At 43.2% G+C, this 22075-nt stretch overlaps 1 pseudogene; it reads right to left on the reverse strand.

Annotated features, from left to right (window-relative positions):
* LOC111968205 (ATP-binding cassette sub-family C member 5-like) overlaps positions 1-21799 on the reverse strand; it is a 35159-nt pseudogene extending 13360 nt beyond the window's left edge.
* Positions 21800-22075: the final 276 nt, after the last annotated feature.

Here is a 22075-nt window from a genome sequence, read left to right on the forward strand (position 1 = left end):
CAACATATCCCGAGCGAGTCATGTTTCCATGAAACAGAGAATGTTACAATCTCTGATGTCTCTCTGGAAGGCAACTCGTGCCCTAATTTCGTCCCCCTTGTTGTCTAGAAACTGGACATTGGCGAGTAATATGCTCGGAAGTGGTGGATGGTGTGCTCGCCTTCTAAGTCTGACCAGGAGGCCGCTCCGTCTGCTCTCCTGCGACGACAACGTTGTTTTGAGTCGGCCTCTGGGATTAGACCCAATGTCCAGGGTGGAGGTCCGAACAAAGGATACGAGTCGGGAAAGTCGTATTAATACATTAAAAAAACGAATTACTGCATAGATTCCTAAGGACTTGAAGCGAGGTGACCATCTGTCGGCGCAATCTTGATTTGGTTTGGGACCAGGCATGACAATGAACAGAGAAGTTGGCTATACAGCCAAACTGATCTGGGATCTGGGACCAGGCTAAAAAACACTCACCTCTCCGGCACTGATGTCTTTGGTGCTGCGAAGGCAGAGGATCTTGTGAAAGGCGAATGTGAGAGCTGCACCCCGGAGGCGAGCGGCGGTGCGGTAATTGACGGCCCACATGAGCGCCAGGGACCAGGAGCGCATCAGCTCCATCAAGAAGATTCCCGCCACCAGGGAGAGACCGTAGGGCAGCCAGCCCTCCACACTCTGAGAATACTCCAGCAGGGCACGGACCAGGAGTGCCTGGGAATGGGAATACCGGTGAAGGTGGGAAAGGGGGGAAGTAAGAAAGGAGGAGGAGAGGGTGGATGAGAGAAAGAGTGAGCAAAAGAGTTGGGGGACAGAAATGTTGGAGGACAGAGGTAGAGTGAACTGGAGACTTTATTATGACTGAATAGAAAAGATAGGCACAGTCTAAAATATTGACAGTGAGATTACCAGTGTTTACTATAGTCCAATCTATGCCAAATAAATCTATACAGTAGGCCTACATAGCACCCAGACAGGTGTAACTAGTAAATCCAGTTAACGCCATTAGGGGAATGAGGAAAGCTGCTAGCACGTATCACGCCACACGTAGCCCTAGCATGACATTCAAATAAACAGCTAGAGGTGGTGGAAACAATACAGCCATTCATTAATATTGCAGTTGGGGAACTCTAAACTTAATTGCATTTCATCTGAAATGTAATTTAATATGGCTGTAATAAGCGCCCGCATTGTACTGCACTATCAGCACTTTTGCGTTTCACTGCCGTTCGATGCTAATTTGGGGTATTTTAAGTAGGAGGAGGGGGGAAATTAAGCCCAAAGTGTGGCAGTTGGAAAATAACTGCATATTTCTGGGCCAAAGTGCGACCATGGTACACACTGGCTAATCTGGAGGATTAATATGGGTTTCACCATCGAAAGCTTTGTAATCTTCTATGTTTTCATAAACATTTTCAGACTAGTGTGAAACGGGATAATGCTTCCCAGAATACTTCCCAAATGGCGCCCTATTCCCTGCAGAGCGCACTACTTTTTACCAAATTCCTACGGGCCCTGGACAAAAGTAGTGCACTACATTGGGAATAGGGCATTATTTGGAACGCATCCCCAGTTTCTCAGCCAGCATGCAGGCCAAATGAGGACTGCCAATGTTAGCTGAATCAGCAGAAAATAAAGAACGAAAGCAGATTTTAAGTGTATTTACAGGCCCCACAAAGCCGGTGACCATGGTGATGAGGAGGGAGAAGATGGCGACCAGCATGCGGGTCTGGCAGAACATACAGAAGACACGGGACAGGGATGCCTCTTCTTTTCCCTTCTGTTTCAGCTCATCATGGCACAGGCTCTCCAGTCTGACCATAGGGTAAGAGTAAGAGTGAGTGAGAGTGAGAGTGAGAGTGAGAGTGAGAGTGAGAGAGAGCGAGAGAGCGAGCGCGAGAGAGCGAGCGCGAGAGAGCGAGCGCGAGAGAGCGAGAGAGCGAGAGATTAGGATTAGGAAATTTGAGACCACTGACTCAGCAATAGTTGCTCTTAATCACAGATCTAGAACCAGATTAGCCTTCACCCAGTGCTAGCCTTTTCCTATTCGAGGGATGACAAAAACACCTGACCCTGTATCAATGGTTACGGAAAACGTATGCCTACTCTGCATAATCATAATACATTTACATTAGCTTCTTGAAACAATCCATGTAAGCGTACTGTAAACCAAGATAGGCATGATGAAGAAAGTCAATGGTAGACCTACAGTATATCTTTCCAAATTAGTATGCACTACGCAGACATAAAGTAGGTGAGGTGATAGATCAGCTAATATTAAGTTGGTGATTAAAATTAGCATTTTTGGAGGACAAATTATAATCTTTACACAAACGCACATTTCATACCAGTATTTTACACTAAATTAGACTCATTATGTGGAAAACCATCGCCAAAGAACTGCAGATCGCTTAATTTGTTTTTGTATTAATAAAGCAACTTAAAGATTTTACTTCCAATGAAAAGCACTACATAAAATAAATCCATTATTATTAAACGTTGTGGTTCAGCTTAATTACAGTAACAGGCAACGAGCCCAATGGGAGATGAGAATGGATGACGCGTAGGATAATTGCAGTGTGAGCAATACACGCCAACATGCTAAATATGTGCTAATGCACTCTTTTACCACCGTGTAAATCCACAGGAAGAGAGAAAAGGCCTTAATGACCAATTGGCTTGAAAATGGTTTAAAAAGGAAGAGAAGGAGCAGCTGCCGCATCTAATTTATGTCTTAATGGGTTTATTAAAAACGTATCCGAGATATAAAGTGCATTAACCCGAGCACGTGCTCCCGCAGGCTGATAATTGCTACTTTAATTCACATTACCTGCAACCTGAGTGAGAAGTTACAATTAACACAATTAAGCAGTCTCTGCAGAGCGAGTTTTGCAGGAAATGAAACATTCAAAGTTCAGTATAAATAATATATCTCCTTTTGGAGTTTTTGGTTTGAAGTGATATCAATGGTCTATACACCAAGCAGTTTAATTTCGAGAGAAGCCTTTTGGAGTTTTCAATCCTGTAAAAGGCCCCAAAAGATAGTGAGTCTACAAGCAAATGAAATCCAGTTCACTGTCTGTAATTTTGAAAAGAGTCGTCTAGTAGTAATGCACTATGGAGTGTAATTGCACATAAAGGAACTATTAAACTACAAAAAACGCTAACTTAATAATACCAACAACAAAAAATGTAAACGTAGTACTGCAAGATGTAGGCCTAATTGCCACATTTTATACCGGCTAGCCTAACAAAAAAAACGTGCCTAAGAAAACAAATGTGGTGACTGAATGCAGCTAGTGGATAGCCTGCTGGTGTTTCATTGATAGCACCTGTCAACTCTCCCAGGGGGCTCTCTGGCTCCTCTCCCGTCCCCCTATCTGTGGGATGTGCATAAGTGTTCTATCCATGTAAACACAAAGGTAAACCCTCCACTCTCCCTCTTCTTTTCAGACGCAGCACACACATACAATGCATGTGGCCGTTTTCAGGGCCACGTTTGGCCCCAGGCTAGGGACACACTTCTTTTGCGTCCCTCCCCTATAGCATGTTATACGCCTAGCTGACAGGGATTTCTGCTTTTGATCAAGATGTGGAAGTCATGTGAAAAATGAGCCACAAATGCTCCACCAGTTAATATGTCCATCTTTTGTTCATTACTTCCATCCATCAATCTACTCATGAATAACAACAGATTCACCTCCATAAGGGCGAGGACACAAGACATGAGCAGGAAGGATTGCTTGAGGTGATTTTGGCAGCTAACAAATAAAAGTTGTGTCTCCAGTCAAAGAGAGACATGGAGAGACAGGCTGTCCCGAGGCGAGGACGGGGGTTAATGACATAACCACTCTCTCTGTAGGCAGGACTGAGCAGAGCTAGTCCCTGCTAACTCTAAAAACACCCTAATCCCAGGCTATTAATACAATCTTCCCTACCGCCAGATCTCTATGGAGACAGGATGTTCATCATTCAGTCAATCAACCCCCTGTGGAGGGTGACTCTTGGAAATCATGGGAATATCACATTAGGCAACTGCAAAGGTCCACTCAGCAATTAGCCACAATGCACCTGGCTGGTAAACCTCGGCCGCACTTCTGTTTTCTAGGCCTACCATCTGTGTTTGTCCAATGTTATTTGAACATTGGTTGGTTTAACTTGCAAAGGGACAGGAAAAGTGATTAATTGAGTAGAGCCCATAGTCTGTGCTGCTTTCAGGTGGTCCGGGAGGGCGGTCGAGCTGAAAGGAGCAGAGGTTGGTCCTGGGGGCTTGGGGGAGCAGGCTGTCGCTTGACCTGAGGGTGGGGTTATGAAGGGAGAGCAGTTATTTGGGATAAAGAAGGGCATTGTCATGAATACACTGGAAAGTCAGCAGGAGGGTTTTGAATTCAAACCAGAATGAGACGGCGAGCCAGAGTAGAGATGCCAGGATGGGGGTGGTATGATGGTGTTTCCTCACTCGCATCCAGGATCCTGGCAGCGCTGTTCAGGATGTATTGGAGCTTCTGGAGACTCCTGCCAGGGATCCCGATGAAGAGTGCATTGCAGTATTCCAGCCTTGAGGAGATAAAGGCATGGACGAGCTTCTCTGCATCAGACTGAGTGAGGGTGGGACAGAGTTTGGCAATGTTCTTGAGGTGATAGAATGACGCTTTACACAGTTGTTTTATGTGGCTGTCAAAAGTCAGGGGGGAATCAAGCTTTACACTAGGATTGTAAACTGAGGGGGAGAGAGGGATGTTCTGTCCTGCAATGGTGAGGTGTGTTATTGGTGAGTGCTGGACCTGGTGGGGGGGTGCCAAAATATAGGGCCTTGGTTTTGCTGCTGTTCAGTTGAAGTCACGTTTTTTTTTACATGTGCAGAGACACTTGATGGCCTAACAACAAGTTTGAGTGCAGTGGTTTCAAACACATGAATTTCAGTTCACTCTCTAAATGTAACTGTCTGTTTATCTCTGTTCTGATCTGCCTTTACACTTCCCTCTGAGCCCCATTAGAGAAGCATCTTTGTTTTGCTGACTCATTGTGGGACACACACAACACACACACACACACACACACACACACAACACACAACACACACACACACACACACACACACACACACAACACACACACACACACACACACACACACAACACACACAACACACACACACACACACACACACACACACACACACACACACACACACACACTACTTACAGTTGAAGTCGGAAGTTTACATACACTTAGGTTGGAGTCATTAAAATTCGTTTTTCAACCACTCCCCACATTTCTTTGTTAACAAACTATAGTTTTGGCAAGTCGTTAGACATCTACTTTGTGCATGACAAGTAATTTTTCCAACAATTGTTTACAGACAGATTATTTCACTTATAATTCACTGTATCACAATTCCAGTGGGTCAGAAGTTTACATACATTAAATTGACTGTGCCTTTAAACAGCTTGGAAAATTCAAGAAAATGATGTCATGGCTTTAGAAGCTTCTGATAGGCTAATGACATCATTTGAGTCAACTGGAGGTGTACCTGGGAGAATGTCAAGGCCGACCTTCAAACTCAGTGCCTCTGCTTGACATCAAATCAAATCAAATGTATTTATATAGCCCTTCTTACATCAGCTGATATCCAAAGTGCTGTACAGAAACCCAGCCTAAAACCCCAAACAGCAAGCAATGCAGGTGTAGAAGCACGGTGGCTAGGAAAAACCCTAGAAAGGCCAGAACCTATGAAAAACCTAAAGAGGAACCAGGCTATGAGGGGTGGCCAGTCCTCTTCTGGCTGTCCGGGTGAGATTATAACAGAACATGGTCAAGATGTTCAAATCTTCATGAATGACCAGCATGGTCAAATAATAATAATCACAGTATGTTCGAGGGTGCAACAAGACAGAACCTCAGGAGTAAATGTCAGTGGCTTTTCATAGCCGATCATTGAGAGTATCTCTACCGCTCCTGCTGTCTCTAGAGAGTTGAAAACAGCAGGTCTGGAACAGGTAGCACGTCTGGTGAACAGGTCAGGGTTCCGCAGAAACGTTGAAACTGGAACAGCAGCACGGCCAGGTGGACTGGGGACAGCAAGGAGTCATCATGCCAGGTGGTCCTGAGGCATGGTCCTAGGCTCAGGTCCTCCAAGAGAGAGAAAGAAAGAAAGAGAGAAGAGAGAATTATAGAGAGCATACTTAAATTCACACAGGACAGCGATAAGACAGAGAAAGTACTCCAGATATAACAGACTGACCCTAGCCCCCACACAAAAACTACTGCAGCATAAATACTGGAGGCTGAGACAGGAGGGGTCAGAGAACACTGTGGCCCCATCCGATGATACCCATGGACAGGGCTAAACAGGCAGGATATAACCCCACCCACTTTGCCAAAGCACAGCCCCCACACCACTAGAGGGATAATTTCAACCACCAACTTACCATCCTGAGACAAGCCCGAGTATAGCCCACAAAGATCTCCGCCACGGCACAACCCAAACAGGAAGATCACGTCAGCGACTCAACCCACTCAAGTGACACATGGGAAATCTAAAGAAATCAGCCAAAACTCAGAATTTTTTTTGTGGACCTCACAAGTCTGGTTCAACGTTGGAAACAATTTCCAAACGCCTGAAGGTACCACGTTCATCGTACAAACAATAGTACGCAAGTATAAACACCATGGGACCATGCAGCCGTCATAGCGCTCAGGAAGGAGACGCATTCTGTCTCGTAGAGATGAACGTACTTCGGTAGAAAAGTGCAAATCGATCCCAGAACAACCTTGTATTGATGCTGGAGGAACAGAACAAAAGTATCTATATCCACATTAAAACGAGTCCTATATCGACATAACCTGAAAGGCCGCTCAGCAAGGAAGAAACCACTGCTCCAAAACCGCCATAAAAAAGCCAGACTACGGTTTGCAACTGCACATGGGACAAAGATCGTACTTTTTGGAGAAATGTACTCTGGTCTGATGAAACAAAAATAGAACTGTTTGACCATAATGACCTCATTATGGTTGGAGAAAAAGGGATGCTTGCAAGCCAAAGAACACCATCCCAACCGTGAAGCACCGGGGTGGCACATCATGTTGTGGGTGCTTTGCTGCAGGAGGACTGGTGCATTTCACAAAATAGATGACATCAAGAGGGAGAAAAATGATGTGGATATATTGAAGCAACATCTCAAGACATCAGTCAGGAATTTAAAGCTTGGTTGCAAATGGGTCTTCCAAATGGACAATGACCCAAGCATACTTCCAAAGTTGTGGCAAAATGGCTTATTGTCACGCCCTGACCTTAGAGAGCCCTTTTATTACTCTATTTGGTTAGGTCAGGGTTGATTTGGGTGGCATTCTATGTTTTTCTATTTCTTTTTTGGCAGAGTGGTTTCCCAATCAGAGGCAGCTGCCAAGTTGGAACATACTTAGGCAGCCCTTTTTCCCACCTTCTGTTGTGGGATCTTGTATTTTGTGTTGCATGTATTTGCACTCCCAGCTTTAACATTCGTTGAGTGTTTTAGTTTTTTTGTTGAACATTTAAATTAAAATTAAATGTACGCCTTCCACGCTCACCTTGTCTTCATTTAACGACGGACGTAACAGATGATCCCACCACAAACGGACCAAGCAGCGTGGTCAGGACTGGACCTGGGAGGAAATCCTGGAGGAACAGACCCTGAACAAGGGCCGGGGAGTATCGCCGTCCAAAAGAGGAATAGAGGCAGCGAAAGCGAACGGCAACGATACGAGGACATAGCTCAACAAAGCAAGCACGAGAGGCAGCCCCCCAATTTCTTTGGGGGGGGGGGGCACACGGGGAGATTGGCGGAGTCAGGTTTCAGACCTGAGCCAACTCCCCGTGCTTACCGTGGGGAGCATGTGACCGGTCAGGCACCGTGTTATGCGGTGATGCACACTGTGTCTCCAGTGAGCATTCACAGGCCGGTGCGCTCTGTTCCAGCGCCCCACTTTTGCCGGGCAGTAGTGGGCATCCAGCCAGGACGGGTTGTGCCAGCTCTACGCTCGAGACCTCCAGTGCGCCTCCACCGCCCAGTGTATCCGGTGCCTGCTCCACGCACCAGGCTTCCTGTACGTCTCCTCAGTCTGGTGAGACCTGTTCCGGCTCCACGGAGCCTCCGGAGCCTCTGGCGACGGTCCGCAGCCCGGAGTCTCCAGCGACGGTCCGCAGCCCGGAGTCTCCAGCGGCGGTCTGCAGTCCAGAGCCTCCAGTGGGGATTCCCAATCCAGAGCCTCCGGCGATGATCCACGGTCTGGCTCCTCCGGCAACGATCCACGGTCCGGAGTCTCCGGCGACGATCCACGGTCCGGTTCCACGGAAGCGGAGGGATCAGCGTGCGGAGCGGGGGCTACGTCCCGAACCGGAGCTGCCACCGAGGATAGATGCCCACCCGGACCCTCCCCTATAGAGTCAGGTTTTGCGGCCGGAGTCCGCACCTTTGGGGGGGGGGTACTGTCACGCCCTGACCTTAGAGAGCCGTTTTATTTGGTTAGGTCAGGGTGTGATTTGGGTGGGCATTCTATGTTCTATGTTGTTTTTGGCCGAGTGTGGTTCCCAATCAGAGGCAGCTGTCTATCGTTGTCTCTGATTTGGAACCATACTTAGGCAGCCCTTTTTCCCACCTTCTGTTGTGGGATCTTGTCTTTTTGTGTTGCCTGTGTTTGCACTCCTAGCTTTACGTTCGTTAGGTTGTTTATTGTGTTTGGTGGAACATTTGTACGCCTATCACGCTGCACCTTGGTCTTCATTTAAACGACGGACGTAACACTTATGGACAACAAAGTCAAGGTATTGGAGTGGCCATCACAAAGCCCTGACCTCAAACCTATAGAAAATGTGCGGGCAGAACTGAAAAAGCGTGTGCGAGCAAGGAGGCCTACAAACCTGACTCAGTTACACCCGCTCTGTCTCTACTATTAATCTGATATTTCACATTCTTAAAATGAAGTGGCGATCCTAACTGACCTAAAACAGCGATTTTGTACTAGAATTAAATGTCAGGAATTGTGAAAAACTACGTTTAAATGTATTATTTGGCTAAGGTGTATGTAAACTTCCGACTTCAACTGTACTACTTTTTAGCTACTTTGCAACTATTTAGCATGTTAGCTAATCCTTCCCTAACCTTAACCTAAATACTAAACTTAACCCTAACCTCTACCCTAGCTAACGTTAGCCAGCTAGCTAACGTTAGCGACCTAGTTAAAATTCATAACACATCATACATTTAGGAAATTCGTAACATATAATACAAATATAACTTGTAACATACGAAATGGGTGATGGACATCCACAAATTAATACAAACCATATGAAACGTAACATATCATATTAAACGGTGTCGCGGATTTACTTACAGAATAATATTAAATGACCAGGTTAGTCAGTCCTGACTTTCTGCTGCAGGGCTAACTGTGGGATGGGTAAATGTATGAACTCAACAAAAGACAAAAGGGCAACAAAATAGATATGTAATTAGGCCAAAATTGGTTAATATTAATTTAAGATTACTTTCAAATGACCAAAGGAGGTTAAGAGGGTGACCTGAGAATAAGCAGACATAAATGTTTATTTACATTACATTCTGAGATCTTTGTTTGCTGATAGTGTCAAGTCCAAATAAATGGCAGGTCATACAGTACAAAAGCTATTTTGTCTGAAAAATGTATAATGTATTGTAATGAAACAGGCAGGGAGCAGTTCTCGAACCCTCGACGTTCTAGCCCGAAGTCCAGCGCGCTATCGACTGTGCCGCAAAAGCATGCTCATGCGGCAGCGTCGATATCCGTGCTTATAAACCCAGGGTCGTTACAGTATTGATATAATTGTATAAAAGTGGATATAATTTTTAACAACCACAATCACCATCCATCACAACCATCATCTCCAGTTAAACATTACAAAACGTTTTCAACATCTACATTACAGGCTGTAAGAAACTTACATGTGAAAGTCTGCACCGAGGTAAAGACAGTTTCAAGTTCGATATTCGACGGATATTCGAGCTTTCAAACCTCAATAGCTTTCAAACCACTTGAGCCACAGACTCCAAATAAGTGTCATGATGTTGGAAAAATTGCGAACAACATTGCACAGGTCTTATTTTCACGATTTAGACATTAATTTGTTTTCCAAAGCTAATAAACATGTGGAAATGTGAGCAGCGTCTTGTATTCCTAGTTGAATTAGTTAGGGAGCATGAACAAAGTACAAACTTTTTTTACATTCAAATTTCAATTGCTCCTTGGTCATGTGACATACTTACTTCAAACAAGGTTCAGAATGTCCACTGACTACTCTTCTATATTGCACACCCTTTATTTTGTCAATTTTCATCTCACAAGATTTTACATGAATCTAGTGACTTCAAACAAGGTTCAGAATGTCCACTGAGTGGGACTACATATTGCACACCCTTTAGTTTGTCCATTTTCATCTCACACGTTTTTACATGAATTTCAATAGATCTTTGGTCATGTGACCTAATTACTTCAAACAAGGTTCAGTATGTCCACTGACTACCCTTCTGTATTGCACACCCTTTAGTTTGTCCATTTTTATCTGACATGGTTTTACATTAATTTTTCAAAATGTAGAATTTCAATAGCTCCTTGGTCATGTGACCTGGTGACTTCAAACAAGGTCCAGAATGTCCACTCAGTGGGCCTAACCATTACACACCCTTTAGTTTGTCCATTTTCATCTCACATGGTTTTCCATGAATTTTTCAAAATTGATAATTTCAATAGATCCTTGGTCATGTGACCTAGTGACTTCAAACAAGGTCCAGAATGTCCACTCAGTGGGCCTACACATTGCACACCCTTTAGTTTGTAAATTTTTATCTCACATGGTTTTCAATGAATTTTTCTAAATGTAGAATTTCAATAGCTCCTTGGTCATGTGACCTAAAGACTTCAAACAATGTTCAGTATGCCCACTGACTACCCTTCTATATTGCACACCCTTTAGCTTGTCCATTTTCATCTCACATGGTTTTAGATTAATTTTTCAAAATTTAGAATTTCAATAACTCCTTGGTCATGTAACCTGGTGACTTCAAACAAGGTTCAGAATGTCCACTCAGTGGGTCATATGGGTCATTTAATAGTAAAATCATTTAAGGGATCAATACATTTCTATATTGCTTCCCCAGTATCTGCATGAACCATCAGGCCAAGTGTTTTTGGTTGACCCTGCTGGACAGAAAGAGAAGGAGGAATCGGAACACGCTGCATTCAAATTCAGGTCTTAGTTATTCCATTGTACTGGATCTAATACATTTTAGCATTTTACATACATTCATAAGTGTAATAATTTTTTATGACATACTGTGAAAAACTCTCTTGCTGTCTCTGTCACTTTCAGACATGCGCAGAGCAGACTTGAACCACAGGGGTTCTCTGTGAAGAGACAGTAATCCAAAAGGCACAGACACACCCCTTGACTTTCAATTCGCACCGTTGACCTGTATGTATTCTCTCCTGATTGGCTCTGTGGTGCACAGTCTGGCAGTCTGACTAAAGTGCCAGAGGTATGTATTTATGGGAACAAATATTTCCTAACACTTTGGATCCTATTCTTGGACAGTTAGAAGACACAATGCATCAATGCAAAAAAAAATATATTACTAATTACTGTCCATGAGTAACCGCAACCTTATGGGTCTATGGGCCAATAAAGTGCCAACTCAATTCTACCACTGACTAGTCTCTTTTGCCCCTATGAACTGGGACACAGGGCAATAGTTTTTCATCTAAACCAGCCCTTTTTTACTGGAGTACACTAGCCCCTAATTGGGGCTCTTTTCTTGACACATAGTAGCAGTTTAGCAGATATCAAGTCAAGAAGAACAAAAAGTAGATTGTTGTGAGGGTGTATTACATCCTGTGCTGGCCCCATTGTCATAACCATTCTGGATTCTGAGTGATAAAATCATAGCTGAAAAATGCCTTTATGTATGTGTATACATTTTCCGCCAAGACAGAACTGCCAAATGTGGTTGGAGTTGCAATCTACTGCAGAGACAGCCTGCAGAGTTCTGTCATACTATCCAGGTCTGTGCCCAAACAGTTCGAGCTTCTACTTTTAAAAATCCACCTTTCCAGAAATAAGTCTCTCACTATTGCCGCTTGTTACAGACCTCCCTCAGCCCCCAGCTGCGACCTGGTCACCATATGTGAAGTAATTGCCCCCCATTTATCTTCAGAGTTTGTAATGTTAGGTGACCTAAACTGGGACATGCTTAAAACCCCTTGGCCGTCCTAGAATCTAAGCTAGATGCCCTCAATCTCACCCAAATTATCATGGAACCTACCAGGTACAACCCCAAATCCGTAAACTCGGGCACCCTCATAGATATCATCCTGACCAACCTGTCCTCTAAATACACCTCTGCTGTCTTCAACCAGGATCTCAGCGATCACTGCCTCATTGCCTGCGTCAGTAATGGGTCCGCGGCCAACCACCAACCCTCATCTTAGTCAAACGCTCCCTAAAACACTTCAGCGAGCAGGCCTTTCTAATCGGCCCGGCCCGGGTATCCTGGAAGGATATTGACTTCATTCCGTCAGTAGAGGATGCCTGGTTATTCTTTAAAAGTGCTTTCCTCACCATCTTAAATAAGCATGCCCCATTCAAAAAATGTAGAACCAGGAACAGATATAGCCCTTGGTTCACTCCTGACTGACTGCCCTTGACCAGCACAAAAACATCCTGTGGCGTACTGCATTTGCATCGAATAGCCCCCGCGATATGCAACTTTTCAGGGAAGTTAGGAAAGCAAAAGCTAGCTTTTTCAAACAGAAATTTACATTCTGTAGCACAAACTCCAAAAAGTTCTGGGACACTGTAAAGTCCATGGAGAATAAGAGCACCTCCTCCCAGCTGCCCACTGTACTGAGGCTAGGAAACACTGTCACCATCGATAAATCTACAATTATCTTGAATTTCAATAAGCATTTTTCTAAGGCAGGGCTTGGTTTCCACCTGGCAACCCCTACCGCGGTCAACAGCTCTGCACCCCCCACAGCAACTTGCCCAAACCTCCCCCATTTCTCCTTCACCCAAATCCAGATAGCTGATGTTCTGAAAGAGCTGCAAAATCTGGACCACTACAAATCAGCTGGGCTAGACAATCTGGACCCTCTTTTCTAAAATTATCTGCCGCAATTGTTGCAACCCCTATTACTAGCCTGTTCAACCTCTCTTTCGTATCGTCTGAGATCCCCAAAGATAGGAAATCTGCCGCGGTCATCCCCCTCTTCAAAGGGGGAGACACTCTAGACCCAAACTGTTACAGACCTATATCTATCCTACCCTGCCTTTCTAAGGTCTTCGAAAGCCAAGTTAAACAGATCACCGACCAATTTCGAATCCCACCGTACCTTCTCCGCTATGCAATCTGGTTTCCAAGCTGGTCATGTGTGCCCCTCAGCCACGCTCAAGGTCTTAAACGATATCATAACCGCCATCGACAAAAGACAATACTGTGCAGCCGTATCCATCGACCTGGCCAAGGCTTTCGACTCTGTCAATCACAGCATTCTTATCGGCAGACTGAAAAGCCTTGATTTCTCAAATGACTGTCTCGCATGGTTCACCAACTACTTCTCAGATAGAGTTCAGTGTGTCAAATGGGAGGGCCTGTTGTCTGGACATCTGGCAGTCTCTATGGGGATGCCACAGGGTTCAATTCTCGGGCCGACTCTCTTCTCTGTCTATATCAATGATGTCGCTCTTGCTGCTGGTGATTCTCTGATCCACCTCTACGCAAACGACACCATTCTGTATACTTCTGGCCCTTCTTTGGACACTGTGTTAACTAACCTCCAAACGAGCTTCAATGCCATACAACTCTCCTTCCGTGGCCTCCAACTGCTCTTAAATGCAAGTAAAACTAAATGCATGCTCTTCAACCGATCGCTGCCCGCATCTGCCCACCCGCATAGCATCACTACTCTGGACAGTTCTGACTTAGAATATGTGGACAACTACAAATACCTAGGTGTCTGATTAGACTGTAAACTCTCCTTCCAGACGCATATTAAGCATCTCCAATCCAAAATTAAATCTAGAATCGGATTCCTATTTCAGTCATGCTGCCAAACATACCCTCGTAAACTGACGATCCTTGACTTTGGCGATGTCATTTACAAAATAGCCTCCAACACTCTACTCAGCAAATTGGATGCAGTCTATCACAGTGCCATCCGTTTCGTCAACAAAGCCCCATATACTACCCACCACTGCGACCTGTATGCTCTCGTTGGCTGGCCTTCGCTTCATATTCGTTGCCAAACCCACTGGCTCCAGGTCATCTATAAATCCTTGCTAGGTAAAGCCCTGCCTTATCTCAGCTCACTGGTCACCATAGCAGCACCCACCCGTAGCACGTGCTCCAGCAGGGGTATATTTCACTGGTCTCCCCCAAAGCCAATTCCTCCTTTGGCCGCCTTTCCTTCCAGTTCTCTGCTCCCAATGACTGGAACGAATTGCAAAAATCACTGAAGCTGTCTCCCTCACTATCTTTAAGCATCAGCTGTCAGAGCAGCTTACAGATCATTGCACCTGTACGTAGCCCATCTGTAAATAGCACATACAAATACCTCATCCCCATATTGTTATTTATTTTATTTATATATATTTTTTTCCCCTTTGCACCACAGTATCTCTACTTGCACATTCATCTTCTGCACATCTCACTCCAGTGTTTATTTGCGAAATTGTAATTATTTCGCCACTACGGCCTATTTATTGCCTTACCTCCCTAATCTTACTTAATTTGCACACACTGTATATAGACTTTTGTATTGTGTTATTGATTGTACATTTGTTTATTCCATGTGTAACTCTGTGTTGTTGTTTGTGTAACACTGCTTTGCTTTATTCTGGCCAGGTCGCAGATGTAAATGAGAACTTGTTCTCAACTGGCTTACCTGGTTGAGTAAAGGTGAAATAAAAAAATACTGTATGTGGGAATGTTTTATGTCTGTCGTACATGTAGTGTTGGTACATGGAATATTCCTCAACTGCATATATCATAAATTGCTATGGCAAATAGAAGTATTATGTTCAACAACTGACCTTTTCAGATATTATTTTGACAAACACACTTTGGTGCATACAATTCGTTCTCTATTGTCATAGATTTGGTGGGCACTGTCATCTGTGATCTTTGTGATATGACTTTCTTTATGCACGTACTGACGAAACTGTCACTTTAAGAAAAAAATATTAAGTCTACAAACGCTCTACAGTCGTGGCCAAACGTTTTGAGAATGACACAAATATTAATTTCCACAAAGTTTGCTGCTTCAGTGTCTTTAGATATTTTTGTCAGATGTTACTATGGAATACTGAAGTATAATTGCAAGCATTTCATAAGTGTCAAAGGCTTTTATTGACAATTACATGAAATTGATGCAAAGAGTTAATATTTGCAGTGTTGTTCCTTCTTTTTCAAGACCTCTACAATTCATCCTGGCATGCTGTCAATTAATTTCTGGGCCACATCCTGACTGATGGCAGCCCAATCTTGCATAATCAATGCTTGGAGTTTGTCAAAATTTGTGGGTTTTTGTTTGTCCACCAGCCTCTTGAGGATTGACCGCAAATTCTCAATGGGATTAAGGTCTGGGGAGTTTCCTGGCCATGGACCCAAAATATCGATGTTTTGTTCCCCGAGCCACTTAGTTATCACTTTTGCCTTATGGCAAAAGGTGCTCCACCATGCTGGAAAAGACATTGTTCGTCACCAAACTGTTCCTGGATGGTTTGGGAGAAGTTGCTCTCGGAGGATGTGTTGGTACCATTCTTTATTCATGGCTGTGTTCTTAAGCAAAATTGTGAGTGAGCCCACTCCCTTGGCTGAGAAGCAACCCCACACATGAATGGTCTCAGGATGCTTTACTGTTGGCATGACACAGGACTGATGGTAGCACTCACCTTGTCTTCTCCGGACAAGCTTTTTTCCGGATGCCCCAAACAATCAGAAAGGGGAGTCATCAGAGAAAATGACTTTACCCCAGTCCTCAGCAGTCCAATCCCTGTACCTTTTGCAGAATATCAGTCTGTCCCTGATGTTTTTCCTGGAGAGAAGTGGCTTCTTTGCTGCCCTCTTGACACCAGGCCATCCTCCAAAGTCTTTGCCTCACTGTGCGTGCAGATGCACTCACACCGTGCTGCTGCCATTCCTGAGCAAGCTCTGTACTGGTGGTGCCCCGATCCCACAGCTGAATCAACTTTAGGAGACGGTCCTGTCGCTTGCTGGACTTCTTGGTGCCCTGAAGCCTTCTTCACAACAATTGAACCACTCTCCTTGAAGTTCTTGATGATCGATAAATGGTTGATTTAGGTGCAGTCTTAGTGGCAGCAATATCCTTGCCTGTGAAGTTCTTTTTGTGCAAAGCAATGATGATGGCACATGTTTCCTTGCAGGTAACCATGATTGACAGAGGAAGAACAATGATTCCAAGCACCACCCTCCTTTTGAAGCTTCCAGTCTGTTATTCGAACTCAATCAGCATGACAGAGTGATCTCCAGCCTTGTCCTCGTCAACACTCACACCTACGTAACGAGAGAATCACTGACATGATTCAGCTGGTCCTTTTGTGCAGGGCTGAAATGCAGTGGAAATGTTTTTTGGGGATTCAGTTCATTTGCATGGCAAAGAGGGACTTAGCAATTAATTGCAATTCATCTGATCACTCTTCTTAACATTCTGGAGTATATGCAAATTTCCATCATACAAACTGAGGCCCAGACTTTGTGAAAATAAATATTTGTGTCATTCTCAAAACTTTTCTTAAGAAGTTAACACGGTGAAATGTTTCATACTTAATTGAAGTTAAGTGTCTGTTGACATGTTGTAAAAGATTAAAGGTCTACAATTTGTTTAATTAGACAATATTATATTTTTATTCATTGATTTACTGGCCACCATTACTGTGGTTACATGTTCAGTATATGTATTGACCAGCAAACCCACTGCAGCCTACCTCACCAGCTCACTCTCCATCCCTGCTTTGGACAATTATTAGCATGACTCTCGTACTTTGCCCTTTTCCTTTATGGTTGATATTAACGACGAAAGGAGATATTATCTGTCTCTCTCCTATTGTGTACCACTGATAAATACTGTGTGAAAAAAAAAAGGGAAAATAAGTACTTAGAACTACCAATTACTGTAGATATATATTAAAGAAAAGGGTACACAACACTGGACTGAACCCCCTAATTGTCAATCTAATAATAATAATGTACAACAATATAGAAGATGCATGACTAGAGGTTATGCAATATGGGTGTATATCCAATGCATGCTTCTTAGGTATGTAATAGACATGACCAAGGAGCTATAGCAAATTTGAAACTATGAAAAATGTACGTTACACCGCGTGATTTTACAGTAAACAAACAAGAGTGTGCAATATAGAAGGGTAGTCAGCGGACATTAGGTCACATGACCTAACTATTGAAATTCTACATTTTGAAAAATGTATGTAAAACCACGTGAGATGAAAATGAACAAACTAAAGGGTGTGCAACATAGAAGGGTAGTCAGTGGACATACTGAACCTTGTTTGAAGACATTAGGTCACATGACCAGGGAGCTATTGAAATTCTACATTTGGAAAAATTCATGGAAAACCATGTGAGATGAAAATGGACAAACTAAAGGGTGTGCAATATGTAGGCCCACTCAGTGGACATTCTGAACCTTGTTTGAAGTCACCAAGTCACATGACCAAGGAGCTATTGAAATTCTAAATTTGGAAAAATTCATGTAAAACCACCTGAGATGAAAATGGAAAAACTAAAGAGTGTGCAATATAGAAGGGTAGTCAGTGGACATACTGAACCTTGTTTGAAGTCACCAGGTCACACGACCTAGGAGCTATTGAAACTTTACATTTGGAAAAATTCATGTAAAATCTTGTGAGATGAAAATTAACAAACTAAAGGATGTGCAATAACAGAAGAGTAGTTAGTGGACATTCTGAACCTTGTTTGAAGTAAGTATGTCACATGACCAAGGAGCTATTGAAATTTGAATGTAAAAATTGTACTTTGTTCATGCTCCCTAACTAATTCAACTAGAAATACACTGCTCACATTTCCACATGTTTATTAGCTTTGGAAAGCAAATTAATGTCTAAATCGTGAAAATAAGACCTGTGCAATGTTGTGCTCAATTTTTTCCAACATCATGACACTTATTTGGAGTCTGTGGCTCAAGTGGTTTGAAAGCTATTGAGGTTTGAAAGCTCGAATATCAGTGGAATATCGAATTTGAAACTGTCTTTACCTCGGTCATGGTGAGCTCCGAAAGCGCGCACAACCATATTAAGTTTCTCGGAGCTACGGTATATTGGGCTATAAAAGGTAAACAAGACAGCAGTCCAGCCAAGTCCAGAGAGCTGAGTTGTGATTTGCATGGAAGGACAGTGACAGAATAAGAATCTAAAGTAACATGGTGGCTTCAAGCATGCCTGCATTGTATCATGAATGGTGCAAGTATTGCCAAAGCTTTGTAAATGGTAAGGTATATTGTGCAAAAAGCTCTGTTGTTGATTAGAGGCACTTTGATTCCTTATGAAAAGTAATTTCTTATGCAATACTGTAGGTTTAAGCAATCCATCTCTTTTGCACCATTTATTTCAATAAACTATTGTATTATAATTTGGTGGGTGCTTATATTTGTCCTATTTCACACATGTACAACTGTGTATTTATACACATGTGGGATTTGGAAATGTGTTTTTTTGCAAATCCCAACTCTCCCTGAGACACAGTCTGAGAGTGTGGTCACAGCCAGGGTCTGACATTAACAAACGGTGACCCTGGAGCAATTAGGGTTAATTGTCTTGCTCAAGGGCATGAGCAAGGCTGTGTGTGTGTGTGTGTAAGTAAACGGGTGCCCAGGGTGTTCATTAGCATTCTTGCAGTTAGTGCTAATGGCCAGGCAATAGATGGTAGTAAGGATGTCTACAGTATGTTGGAACAGGCTTTGTTTACCCAGCTGGCAGGGGAGTGGGTGGGGGAGACAAAGCAATATTTTGCAAATCAGTAGTCAGTCGGCCCCTGGCAAGAATGGATGATTTGAATTGTAAAAAGCTCATGTTTCAGGTAGATGTATGAATAACAATAAATAATACAACTTTGAAGACTCACCTTGAGGGCTTGAGAAAGTTTAAATACCCATAGGGCTTACTGCAATTTTGGCCTTGGTAGGCTACACTAGTTTATTAGGTATACTAACACCTCAGCTATAAAGGTTTGGTCTAATCAAGTCATTCTGGCCAACATCCTTTTCTATTCAGTATCCACTTGTCATGGCCGTCGTAAGGAGGAGACCAAGGCGCAGCGTGGTAAGCGTACATTCTTCTTTATTTAAAGAATGAACACTGAACAGAATGAACACTGAACAAAGCGAACAAAATAACAAAACAAACCGTGACGCTCATATGGCTAGTGCAGACAGGCAACTAAACATAGAATAAGAACCCACCAAAAGGGAAAATGGCAACCTAAATATGATCCCCAATCAGAGACAACAATAAACAGCTGCCTCTGATTGGGAACCAATTCAGGCCACCATAGACCTACATATGCCTAGACTTACAAACACCCCATGACATACAAAAACCCTAGACAACACAAAACAAGCATACCCACCCTCGTCACACCCTGACCTAACCACAATAATAAAGAAAACATCGATAACTAAGGTCAGGGCGTGACACCACTGTTATCTAATAGAGAAGTACTTGATGACACAGTTGCTTCTTGGAGAGATCCACAGGGTGGCCAATGGACTCCATCGCCTCACCTCTGAATTAGTCTACAGTGACACCTGTTGGCACGTCAAACTCTTCAGCATAGCAAGTGCTGCTTAACCTTGGTCAGTGATGTGATCCACTCAGTACTAACACGCTTGTATAAGCCTCTTTAGGACAAGATAAACATTGTTGTTGCAGTATGAACAATGTTAAGAAACCATAACAGCTTTATAATTACCTATATGGGTTTTGTGAGGCAGCACAGGTGTTTCTTTGTCCTATCCAGCCCATACAGTGGAACCACTGAAGTTAATACTGTTGGATAGGTGAAAATCAAGGGTTCACTACGTAGGCTAATCCAGTCATGACATAACATTGGATAGGTACCATTAAAGAAGTGAGAAAGGGAGGAAGAAAGGAAGGATGCATTGTAAAGTATTTAGAATAGGGCCCAGAATCTTAGTGAGATAAGCACAGACATAGCCGCGGGAAGTAGGGGTGCTCCCCCTGATACATTTGAATGATAAAACAAATATTTAAAATACTAACAATACATTTTTACCCTCAATAATTTCAAGAGATTTGAAGATCTGCAAGTTTTATTGTCACGTGCACAAGTACAGGGAAATGTCTTTCTTGCTTGCTCTTTCCCAACAATGTAGTAACCAACATCAGTAGTACTATTAAACAAAAGTAAAGTAGAACAAAAACACACTAGAAATAGAAATAAGAAGAACACGAGAAATAAGTAAGCTAAATACTGGGTCAGTTCCAGGGTCAGTGCCAATACCATATTTACAATGTGCAGGGATACTGGAGTGGTAAGGTTAGATATGTATAGGGGTAAGGTGACTAGGCATCAGGATATATGATAAACAGAGTAGCAGCAGCATATATGATTATTATGTGTGAGTGTGTGTGTGTGTAGAGTCAGTATGAATGTGTGTGTTTGTTATGTGTGTGTGAGCAAATGAAGTGTACCTGACAACACTCCAGAGACGCAGAAAATGGACAGCAGAAAAGCCAAATGTAAAATTGGGAGATGTTGCCTTATTGAAAGACAGTCAGGTGCAAAGAAATGACTGGCCAGATGGGCTTGTGGTCAAAACCTTTCCCAGTACTGACAAAAAGGTCAGGAAAGTAGAACAAAACATTGTCAAGCAAGGGACTGCTACGGTGTTTCTGAGGCCAAACTCAGAGCTTGTTGCTCTTCTTTCTGAAGCAACCTAGAGAAACATTTTTTTTTAAAGGAGCATTATTTGTTATTTGATACATGTTTTAATTCATAGTGGCAAAATGTCATTATACCAGATGGGGAGTGTGCTGCCATCCTGTTAGAAGGTAACATAATATTTTATTATAGTGGTTAAGATGGAGTGGAAGTAGGGAGAAAGCACATTTCATGGTTTATAAAGTGTTGAACAGTGCTGAATAACAACTTAAACATGAACTCTTTGCTGTATTCATTGAGTCTGTCTCTGGTCATGGTTTTAAAAGTTCTGAAATCTCGCAGTTTCAACTTTGCTGTGTTCGAGGCTTCTTTTTAGAGTCTATGGCCAGAGGAAACTGTGCAGACATGGTGATCTGAGCTAACGGTGATCTGGCCAGCGGTAGGCCAAAAAATGCTCTTGATTTGCTCCCTGGGCCTGCCGGGTAACATTTCATGATTACAGATGTGACAGGTAGCATTAGAGTTCTTGGGAACAGGAATGATGGTGGTCAGCTTGAGATGTGTGGGGATTACATACTGGCACAAGGAGAAGTTGAAAATAACTGCAAATATGCCTGTCAGCTGTTTTGCGCATGCTTTGCGCATGCTTTGAGAACTCGCCCTGGAACACCTGATTTAAAAACCTTACTCACATGGGCCTCGGAGAGTGAGATCACCCAGTCCCCTGGGTCGGCGGGGGCCCTCGGTGTTGTTTTTGTCGAAGCATGGATAAGCGAGGCATCATTGTGCAGATCACGACTGGGTCTTCCTTTGTAATCCGTAATGGACTGTAGCCCCTGCCACATGCGGCTGGCGTCAGAGCCTGTGTAATATACTGTATATTCTATACTGAACAACAATATAAACGCAACATGTAAAGTGTTGGTGCCATGTTTCATGAGCTGAAATAAAATATCCCAGAAATGTTTAATATGTACAAAAGCTTACTTCTCAAAAATGTTCACCACAAATTTGTTTACATCCCTGTTGGTGAACATTTCTACTTTGCCAAGATAATCCATCCACCTGACAGGTATAGCATATCAAGAAATTGATTAAACAGCAAAAATATTACACAGGTG

This window comes from Salvelinus sp. IW2-2015, linkage group LG8 (assembly GCF_002910315.2).
Source record: "Salvelinus sp. IW2-2015 linkage group LG8, ASM291031v2, whole genome shotgun sequence".
Classification (NCBI taxonomy): Eukaryota; Metazoa; Chordata; class Actinopteri; order Salmoniformes; family Salmonidae; genus Salvelinus; species Salvelinus sp. IW2-2015.